The 10000-nt window shown below is 37.7% G+C and overlaps 1 long non-coding RNA gene across 3 annotated transcripts in view; it reads right to left on the bottom strand.

Annotated features, from left to right (window-relative positions):
- LOC118016982 overlaps nt 1-10000 on the bottom strand; it is a 139797-nt gene that overhangs the window by 69796 nt on the left and 60001 nt on the right. The window contains exons 3-5 of one of the 3 annotated variants that reach the window (XR_004680998.1): nt 8090-9311; nt 7673-7843; nt 6300-6921 (exon numbers count right to left, since the gene is read on the bottom strand). This is a non-coding gene — a long non-coding RNA (uncharacterized LOC118016982). The remainder of the gene's footprint in view (nt 1-6299; nt 6922-7672; nt 7844-8089; nt 9312-10000) is intronic. The other 2 variants (XR_004680999.1, XR_004681000.1) reach the window with 2 other exon arrangements.

Raw genomic sequence — 10000 nt, 5'->3', positions numbered from 1 at the left:
CCTCTGCGAATCAGGCCCAGAATTTATGAGGTAGAAACCGAGGAGTCCTAAGAGGTTCAGAGGGTTCAAGTCCTACAGGGACTTGGGTATTGGAAGAAACAATTAGCTAACCGAGAAATCAGACAAGAAAGCCCTGCAGCCTGGCATGATGTTCATTTGAACTTTGTTCATACTTTACATTCCATTTGTTTTTTCATGTGGCTTCCATGCTCCTCTATCTTTCCCTAAAGGCATACTCATGTTTAGAGAACCTGTAATAAAAAGATTAGAAAAAAATAATAATGACTGCTTTCTACTTATTGGAAATTCACACAATTTATACAAATGTATAAATGTCAGGAAGAATTATTAACCAAACACCACTCCACCCAGGTACTTGGTATCTTTTTTTTCTCACTTGATTATTTTTTTTAAAAGAACAAAGACTAAAGACTTGGCACTTTCTCCACAATTTTTATTATTCCTGAATATAACTGACTAGGAAATATTTAAATTAATTTTTCCATAGCACCACAATTACATCTTCATTTTTAACATCTATCATTACTAGTAATGGTTCCCCATCTCCACCACTACCACTGTCATTAAATTGAATCTTCTTAGGGTCTGCTCAATCCAGAAATCAATTTAAGTTGCCTTATATATGTGATCCTTAGTCTTTACAGTTCACATACACCACAAGAAATGTAGTCCATCTGGATATAGATTGTGATCTTGGCTTAACATCTCCCAAGAAACAAACTACTGAACAACCCATTCCAAACTAACTGAGAGACTTAAGCCTAACTGTATAGTTTCTGACCATTCACTCATTCAACAAAATCTTAGTGAGCTTCTACCGAGAGTAAGCACTAAGATACACATTGTAAATATTAATATACAAAGAACTCATATTACCTTCAGGGAGCTCCAGTGAATTCACAGACAATGATAAATACCTGAGGTAGGTGCTATGTTGGAAGATGCTAGAGAAATGAGAGGGTGCTCCACAGATGACTCCCAGGAGGCATCCCAGAAGAGGTCAAACTTAAGTAAGATTTGAAGGATGAGTAAGAGTTAGGCCAAGTCCCCATAATGGGGAAGGGAATTCCAAGCACCACAGATGCTAGAGCCTGAAAACATGAGCCTAGTTATGCTTTTAGAAAACTTCAGGCTTTTGATGTAGCTGGAGCCTGAGGTGTGCATGAAGGTCTAGAGAGAGATGAAGTTGGACTAGCAGGCAGACCCTGATAGTCAACAGCCTTTTATGACATGTTTAGATTTTACCCTGAAGATGATGAGAGGTGAATTCAGAAATTTTACCAGATGAGTGGCTGGCTCAGATTAGGTTTTTTTAAAAATCATTCTGGCCCAAGTGTAAAGGACACAGGAGAAGCAGTTGAGGGGTTATCATAGAAGTTCAGGTGAGATAAGCAATCCTGAGAGATAAGCCTGTTTGGGAGGGAAGACACTGGGACCAGTTTGGGGCAAGCTGAGAAGGCCACTAGAAAATCCAGTAGACCGTACTTCTTGGTTTCTTTAGTTATATGATTTACCCTGCTACCCAGCCCTAATTTCAGTCACATGCCCCCACTGCAAGTAGTAAACCAGCCAGTGCACTGTAAGCCTGCTGCTAACTCGAGACTTCCCATTTTGTAGTTTTGTAGTAATATACCTGGCTGATGGAATTTGCACTGTGCTTGAAATATCCACACTGCAAAATCTGCTTTTGGAATTTCAATCACTTTTGATTTAGCCTTGAATCACAGCAGAAAAAAACTATGTCCTAGTTGTCTTGCTTCCTGGGAAGTTTGGTAGGAGACAAAAAAAAAACAACAAAACACCGCGTCATGGAAATCTTTCCCTGGGGCTATGTTTATTGGCCAGTGCTCCGCAGGGCACAAAAAGGTAAGGGCAGGAGGGGTGGAAACGAATCTTCTCTTCTGGGCATACCCAGATGTGAAGGAATGCAGTCCTTGGTGTTTTGGGTCAGTCTGCCCACATATAGAAAATTAACAGGCAGCTACACAGCTTTGAAAATTATAAAGTTCTTTGCCGTGATTTCTTATGGGAAAATTATTTTTGATAAACACACTTTTGGATTGCTCATGTTTCTCCAATAATAATTCCATCACATATGTCAAGGAGTTACTATATATGTGTCTAGAAATGAGGAAAAAAGATCTAAGCCAGAGATATTCTATTATAATTTAAAAAGAAAAAGTAATGGACATTCTTTTTATCCCATATTCTAACTTTCTGCATGTGAAAAAGTATTGTCTCTAACTCCATCTTAAGGGTGAATGACCAAAATAAATCAATTTGATGTGAATGCCAAAGAGTCCAAATAATGGGTTCTGATAACTGAACAAGCATGTTGGGTCTTTATTTAATGATTAAATGCCAAACTGTCACAACATTTTCTTATGTGAATGGATGCAAAAATTTTAGCAATTCAGACACTTTATAAATTCCAATTTCCAAATTAATTTTGAAAACTCTAAACTTGTGATTCCCTCCCCAAAAGGAAATACTCCATTAACCCGTGATTTAACAGACAAATTTAAAATGATAAGATTTTATAAGTCTAAGATTCTACTCAGAATATTAAAGATTAAACTAATCAAACTATACTAACCACTAGTTCATTAAAAGTTTACTTTGAATTTCTAAACATATATTATGCAAAAATTAAGGAATATTTATAATTACTTCAAATGGTATACTAGGAAAATATTAAGTATTGCTTTCTGTTCATAAAACTCTAAAATGTAAATGCATTTTGTATCTTCATAAAATCACCTTACATAAAAAGTCAATATGAATTAACACAAGAAATCAGCACATTTTCTACCCCTTGATAGTAGTGACTGGAAATAGAATTCTTGGGAAAAAAATTAAATAACATAAAACCACCTTCTTAGTTAGCAACTTTGGAGTTTCCTGGTCTGTTATGTGGTTGGACTATTGCTGGCTTGTCTGAGTTGGGTTGACCACCCATCTAGCACTCAATCCACATGCCCAGTCTTGTGGGTGTCTTTCTGTTCTCATGTTTTTAAAGCCATGTTTGGTTTTTCACTGACCTCCTGTTATGGTGACCTTTAAAGCAAAAACATTACTACTCCCCCCATGGGCTATGTGTGATGTTGTAAATGTGAATTAAGTATTGGGCAGATGGGGGGGGGAGGCTAAAAATCCATGTAGGAGGCCAAACAAATTGAGGGAAAATGCAAAAATCCAAATTGCAAACTTCTGAGAATTTCCCAGGAGCTTCATACCATTTCCACATTTTGAAAAGAATGTAGTAGGAAGTTTTACAAAACAGAGACTGATAGAAATAAACAGATGAAAAAGGGAAATTCAATTCATCTGTTGAAAACACAAAAAGACAATGTTTCTAAAAGTACTTTTTAAAAATTTATTTATTTATTTATTTATTTGAGAGAGAGACTGAGAGAATGAGAGAGAGAGAACATGAGTTGGGTGAGGGGCAGAGGGAGAAGTAGACCCCCGCTGAGCAGGAAGCCCAATGCCGGGCTCGATCCCAGGACTCTGGGATCATGACCTGAGCCGAAGGCAGACGCTTAACCGACTGAGCCACCCAGGTGCCGCAAAAGTACGTTTTAGGTATAGTTACAACAGAGCCTAGATGTATGATGTATTCCGAGTGGTGCTACATGGCTTCTTAGGGCAACTAAGGTTTGGTCCCTGCTTACAAATGACATGGAATCATAAAGCCAGGAAGAGGCTCAGAAACTGTCTCTTCCCAGAGAGGCTTTGGGAGGAGAACCAAGTGGGATTTCTGATCTACCACCACCATATATTCTTCATTCCAAGTGGTGCTGCTCTTAACTCTTCCCAAGTGCCATCATTTGAACAAAGTGTTTCAGGGTGTTGTAAGAAAAAGTCTGTAATTACTAATCTAGTCTGGAATTCTGAAAGATAAATTTACTGCAAGTAATAGAGTAGCAGATTTAAGAGTAGAATCCTTTTCTCCTAACTGCTCCTCCAGGTTTTTTCTCTACTTCATGGTACTCAAACGAACTCAGCCAATGAATATGAAGAGATCATCACAACATAGTATAGTTAGGCAATAAGCCTAACTTTCCTCTTAGATATTCTATTCTTTTTGTCGGCTTAGACTTTTAATTGTCTTATTTTGAAACTCTGGGCCAGATTTGTTTTTTGTTTTTTTTTTTAATTTATTTTGAGACTTGTAGCTGAGACGACTAGTTACCTACTCAATATACATTTACTTTTTTTTTTTAAGATTATTTATTTATTTATTTATTTAATTGACAGAGACAGCGAGAGAGGGAACACAAGCAGGGGGAGTGGGAGAGGGAGAAGCAGGCTTCCCGTGGAGCAGGGAGCCCAATGCGGGGCTTGATCCCAGGACCCTGGGACCATGACCTGAGCCGAAGGCAGTTGCTTAACCAACTGAGCCACCCAGGCACCCCAATATACATTTACTCTTTATTCCTTACTGACAAAACCAATTTAGTTTTTGGTTTTGGCAACGGTGATCACCTCAAAGCTCTACTTACCAGCCCCCGTTACAGGTGGGTGGCCCCATGACTAATAAAATGTAAGCAGAAGCTACTGGGTGGGGCTGATAGGGCTAGCACACACACGTTTGTCCTTTCCCTTTCCATATTCTTTCGGGCCTAACATTGTGATGTTTGTATAGAACGTCCTCTGTCACAACAGTGGAGCAGAAAGTGTCCTAAGGCATGGGTGACAATAGGGAACTAACAACACACTAGCCCTGGAACCTTGGGCGTTCCTCTCAGTCGGTTACTCTTAATCACATTCCTACCTATGGTATAAAAATTACAATTCTACGCCTCAGACAAAAATATATGGTAAAAATCCTTCCATTTCTCCCACAGCTTAAAAGTAGCATAATAACAGCACCCCAAATGTGTGAAGTTTTCTCAATAGGAATTTATCATTTGTTGGTAGTGACAATAGTTTGAATCTTCTCTCATTTTTAAAAAGAATCTCAAATTCTGAATATGATAGGGCCACATTTGCTTGATATGTGGAAAAACGCCTTCGTGGGAAATTGCTGTGAAAACAAATCTCTGTGCAGTAAAGCTGATTTTAATCAGATTCCATGAAGGGAAAGACCTGTACTAGTCCAATAGTCTGATTTATAAATTGTGTCTAAAAAGAAACGCAGTTTTATTCTTTTCCCAAAGATAATATCCGTTTTTTAATAGCAAACATTGTAAGGGTTTGTTCCCTTATTTTAATTAAATATATAAATCACATAGTATCAGAGCCCTGAAATTTTTTTTATATGTCCAAACTTTTTTCCAGTTTTATTGAGAAATAATTGATCTTTATCACTGTATAAGTCTAAGGTTTGATTTACATGTATCATGAAATGATTGCCACAATAGGTTCAGCTAACATCCATCATCTCATATAGATACAATAAAAAGAAAAGAAAGAAAAATTTTCCTTGTGATGAGAACTCAGGATTTACTCCTTTAACAACATCGCTATGCACCATAGAGCAGGGTTAGTTACAGTCACCGTGTTGTACATTACATGCCAGGACTTATTTATGTCTTATAAGTGGAGTTTGTACCTTTTGACCACCTTCTTTCAATTTCCCCTTCCCCCACCTCCCACCTGCCTCTAAGAATGACAAATCTGATCTCTTTTTCTAGGAGTCTGGTGTTTTTTTATTTTTGTTTTTTAGATTCCACATATAAGTGAGATCATACAGTATTTGTCTTTTCTCTGTCTGACTTATTTCACTTAGCATAATGCCTTCAAGGTCCATCCATGTTATGGATTGCAAATGGTAGGATTTCCTCTTTTATGACTTAATAATATTCCATTATATATATATACATGTATATATGTATATATATATAATCTGAAGAAATTTTGATGATATACTATCCCGTCTTTTCTTTTTCAGTGGAAAAGACGAAAACAAAGAAAGGCAAGAGGAGCTAATGTGTTATTTCTAAACTATTCACTATTCATTGGATTCTTTATCAAATAAAAGAACTTTATTAAGTAGTAGAAGAAGAAAGTACTTCTATTTGCTTAGAGTTCTCCTTCTTTACCTCCTATCTTGACCTCCCCTCACCAGTGAAGATGCCCTTCCTTCCCGCACATAACTCATCCCTTCCTTTAACCTGGCTGACTGCAGCTCAGCCTTTAAGACCCAGGCATGGTCTTATCCAGAAAGCTGTCCCTGACTTCCCCACCCCCCAACACACTCAGCTCCTGGCCAGGTGAGGAGCTTCTCCTCTTTGCTGGCTGCACACTGTGCATACTATCATCACCTCACTTACCTCAGATCCTAGTGATATGGGTATGTCTTTTCCTTCCCAAAAGAACGTGAACTCCCCAAGAGCGAGGGCCAAATCTGTAGGCTCCAGCATGCAGCATGGAATCTGACAGAATAAACTTTCCCTAATGCTTCCCTTTTAGAAAAACTGTGCCAGTGAACCATAGTGCAAAGAGGACAAATGCTAAGTCAGTGAAATCTTACTCAGCTCTTTCAAGTTTTGAAACCCTCCCTCCTATTGACTTCCATCCTACAGCCAAACAGATGTCCGTAAGTTCAGGGCAAGCAGCTCCAAAAGGTCACAAAGAGGTTTGGTAATGGTGGAAACGTTATAAACAATCCATTTCGATGTCCGGTAGGACAATACAAAGCACATGGTGTCGTCCTTTGGTGGGCATAAGAATTTAATTATAAGGAGCAAGTAGGGACAGTCAAATAAACAGAACACATTCGATAAAATCACTTGTGCAAGTGTCTGGTTACTCAGGTTGGGTTTCCGAGCACACTAGGAAAGATCCAGCCTTTTAAATTAATAGGTCAATCTAGGCTTAAGAAAGGAAGATACAATGGAAAAAGCACAGATGCAAAATGCAGCAGGAAATCATCTCTTGGAGGAAGCGTATTTCCTAGAACAGAGATAAGGGAAACTAGAATGTTCCAAGTGGTATTCGTAAGGCAACATATTAAATTTGTTATTTACCACATCAACTATAATTTAGTTGAAGAGATTTCTAAACGAGAGTTTGCTGGTAATTTCCCCCACCTCTTTCTTAATGATGCTCTTTTTCCATTCATCATATTTTAAATGATTCTATAAATAGTTTTTTTATGTTAAAAAATAGTTTTCTCTTTAAAACAGAGTATTAAAAGGAGGTCCTATATAAAATATCCTACAGAGTGAAATATTAGGAAATAATATAACCAAATAATTGATACAGTCATTTTAATTGCTACCTTGTTATCTGTGACCTAGTTTGCTTAGTGGTTTTTATGGAGCCTGATTCTCTGATTTATTGGAGAATGTTGGATTCAGAATGGATGTTAAGAATATTTTGATCTCTCTTTCAGTTCTATTGGATTGACACTATTTCTGTAAAAACAAATCAGGCCAGTAAAACTCATTTTTAGAATTTTTTCTAGACAGCAAGTTTTTATTAAATTGGATTTAATAAAGAAGAAAAGCAATTTTTCCTATAATTATTATTCCCTATAGAGTAGGTATATGAAGGCAGACAAGAGAGAAAATTATCTTATCATAGTCCCTTGGAAAACTATTGCAAATAATCAAACAAAATTAGCCTAAAGTCCACTTTTTTCTTTACAAACTAAAAGCAAGCTTAACAACATTTGCAGCTAGGATTAGGCCGAAGGTCTTACCTTAGTTTTCTACTCCATATAGCAGATCTTTAGTCTGCAAATTCTTCTTGAAAACACTCATCTCTATGAGTCATCCCATGTAACCAAAACACAAAATGGCGTTCATTTGTGATTTGTTCATTCCTGATGCAAACACTCCATTCCCAGAATGTGGAAAGATCTAGATGAAAACTGTATAGAAGTGTGAAATAACTGCACGTATGCAGAAAGGCTTTCTCATGCACTACAGTGAGAATAATAATAAACAGTTAATGACAGGTAAAAGGAGAAAAGACAAAGAACAGTGTGTTGTGAGACACACCCAGGCAGAGGCCCACGCAAACATACATGCCTGTGGCATGGTTATGATGGGGCAATTAAATAAAGAGAACACATTCGATAAAGATTCTCAGCAGTGTCCTAGATTGGGCCCCTTACTCGACGGTTATTTCTCAGAGGTGACTGCTTGTCTCTCCAGGAAGGACGAACACTAGGTCTGAGGTATGGACCCATTCCTCAATATTTTGTTTCTTTGTGCCAAGATGTCTGTGTGGGCACCATGCATGAACCTATACATGAGATTATACAGATAAAGTAAGAAATTAAGCCAGATCATCCGAGGCTTGTACCAAATATCATAACCAATGACCACCATAAAAAACAAGCTGTATAAATGGTGACATTGTTTTCATCACTTCTGAGTAACTGGTTTGTGAGATGAATGGCTCTTCTAGTTACTTTCTTCAGCGTGGCTGCTAGGAAATCAGTCATCATTGTCATTAAATTCACATCTAGTCTCACTGTGTTTTCATTCTTATCCCGGTCTTCCCTTTGGCTATGTGATATCTTTTTAATGGATTTAAGTCATTTTTAATTATTTTATTATATTTCCTTTGTGAATCATTTGATTCTTCAGTAAAAGACCAGAAAGGGAAGAATGAGAGGAAGGCAAGGAGCAAGGGGAGAAGAGAAAAAGAGAGTAGTAAGTGTGTGTTCTGGACTATGGGGTTCAGTCAGGCCTGGGTTGGAATTCCACTACTTTCCAGCTTTTTGACTTTGGGCAAGTTACCTAACTTATAATTTAGTTAACTGCTCTGACCTCAAGTTCATCTAAGAGAGGGATATTAGTACTTACCTCTATGGAGAAAATTCAATAGGAGATCAATATCTAAATCACTGTGTATGTGTGTGTATCTATGTGTGTGTATTATAGATGAAACTGTGCATATAGATAATCTCATATATACAGTGAAATATATACATATATTTACACACACACATACACACACACATACCTCTCCCTCTCACAGCCCCCACCCCAGCACAAACACACACACAAAGCTAATTATGATCTACAGATGATATTGGAAGCAAGTCTAGGAAATAAGCCATTTTATTAAAGCAGAGTTTGGATAATCCCCGTATTAAAGAGAGGACTAAAAGAAACTCCTCTCTTTGGGTCCCCCACCTGCCTGCCTGCTACAACAATCATCGCCACGGCACGCGGTGCTCACCACTGACCTACTGCAGACAGTTCATCAAGAGCAGAGACAGCAGCTTTCACAGTACAAGTAGGTACTTGTTCTCAACTTTTTAAAGTTCATAATTCAGTCTTACTGTCATTTCTTTCCTCTTGCCGGTACTTTTATGAAAGGTGAAGCTGAACAGAAAGAAAACCAGAGTCATTAACTGTTTGAAAGTTTAATGTGCTACCATACCAGAATTAGATGTGATAATGAAGTTTCCACTGCTGAAAGCAGACTTTGCTAACTGATGTATGTAGTGAGAAGGTGGCCACATAAGCAATGAAAATAAAAAATATGCTCACTTTTTATAATTCTCATTCATTTTTTTTGTTCGTTTAAACTGGCCAAACACCAAATTAGACTTCAGTTAAGATACTTCTTAAAAGTAGATTTAGTAAAGTTCTACTTGTTTCTTTTTGAAAATATATGCTCTACATTTATAGCATAAAATGTTGATCAAGAAACCTTATAGCTAGAGACATGGAGAACGCGAGGAGGGGTCACGATTTATGGTTTAACATGGCTCGACTTATTCAAACAGCCACCTAATTGGTCAGAAGAGCCATGAAAGTCACCAGAATCCAGGGGCAGAGAATGGTTTGCCCTATGAATGCTGGCATTCCAGGTACCTCTAAATAGGATTCCGATTTACCTTTCTAATGACTTCCACTTCTGTTTTCTGTGCTCAGCGTTGTCTGAATGGATCATTAGCTGTCCCTCAGATACAACACAGTTCTTTTCTACCTATTTGTCTTTGCACATACTGTTCTCTCTTGGTGAACTCCCAGTTCTTTTCTACCTATTTGTCTTTGCACATACTGTT

This window comes from Mirounga leonina, unplaced genomic scaffold (assembly GCF_011800145.1).
Source record: "Mirounga leonina isolate KUSES-001 unplaced genomic scaffold, KU_Mleo_1.0 Mir_168, whole genome shotgun sequence".
NCBI lineage: Eukaryota > Metazoa > Chordata > Mammalia > Carnivora > Phocidae > Mirounga > Mirounga leonina.
Note: the sequence above shows the minus strand (reverse complement) of the source record. Positions and strands in the feature narration are given on the sequence as shown.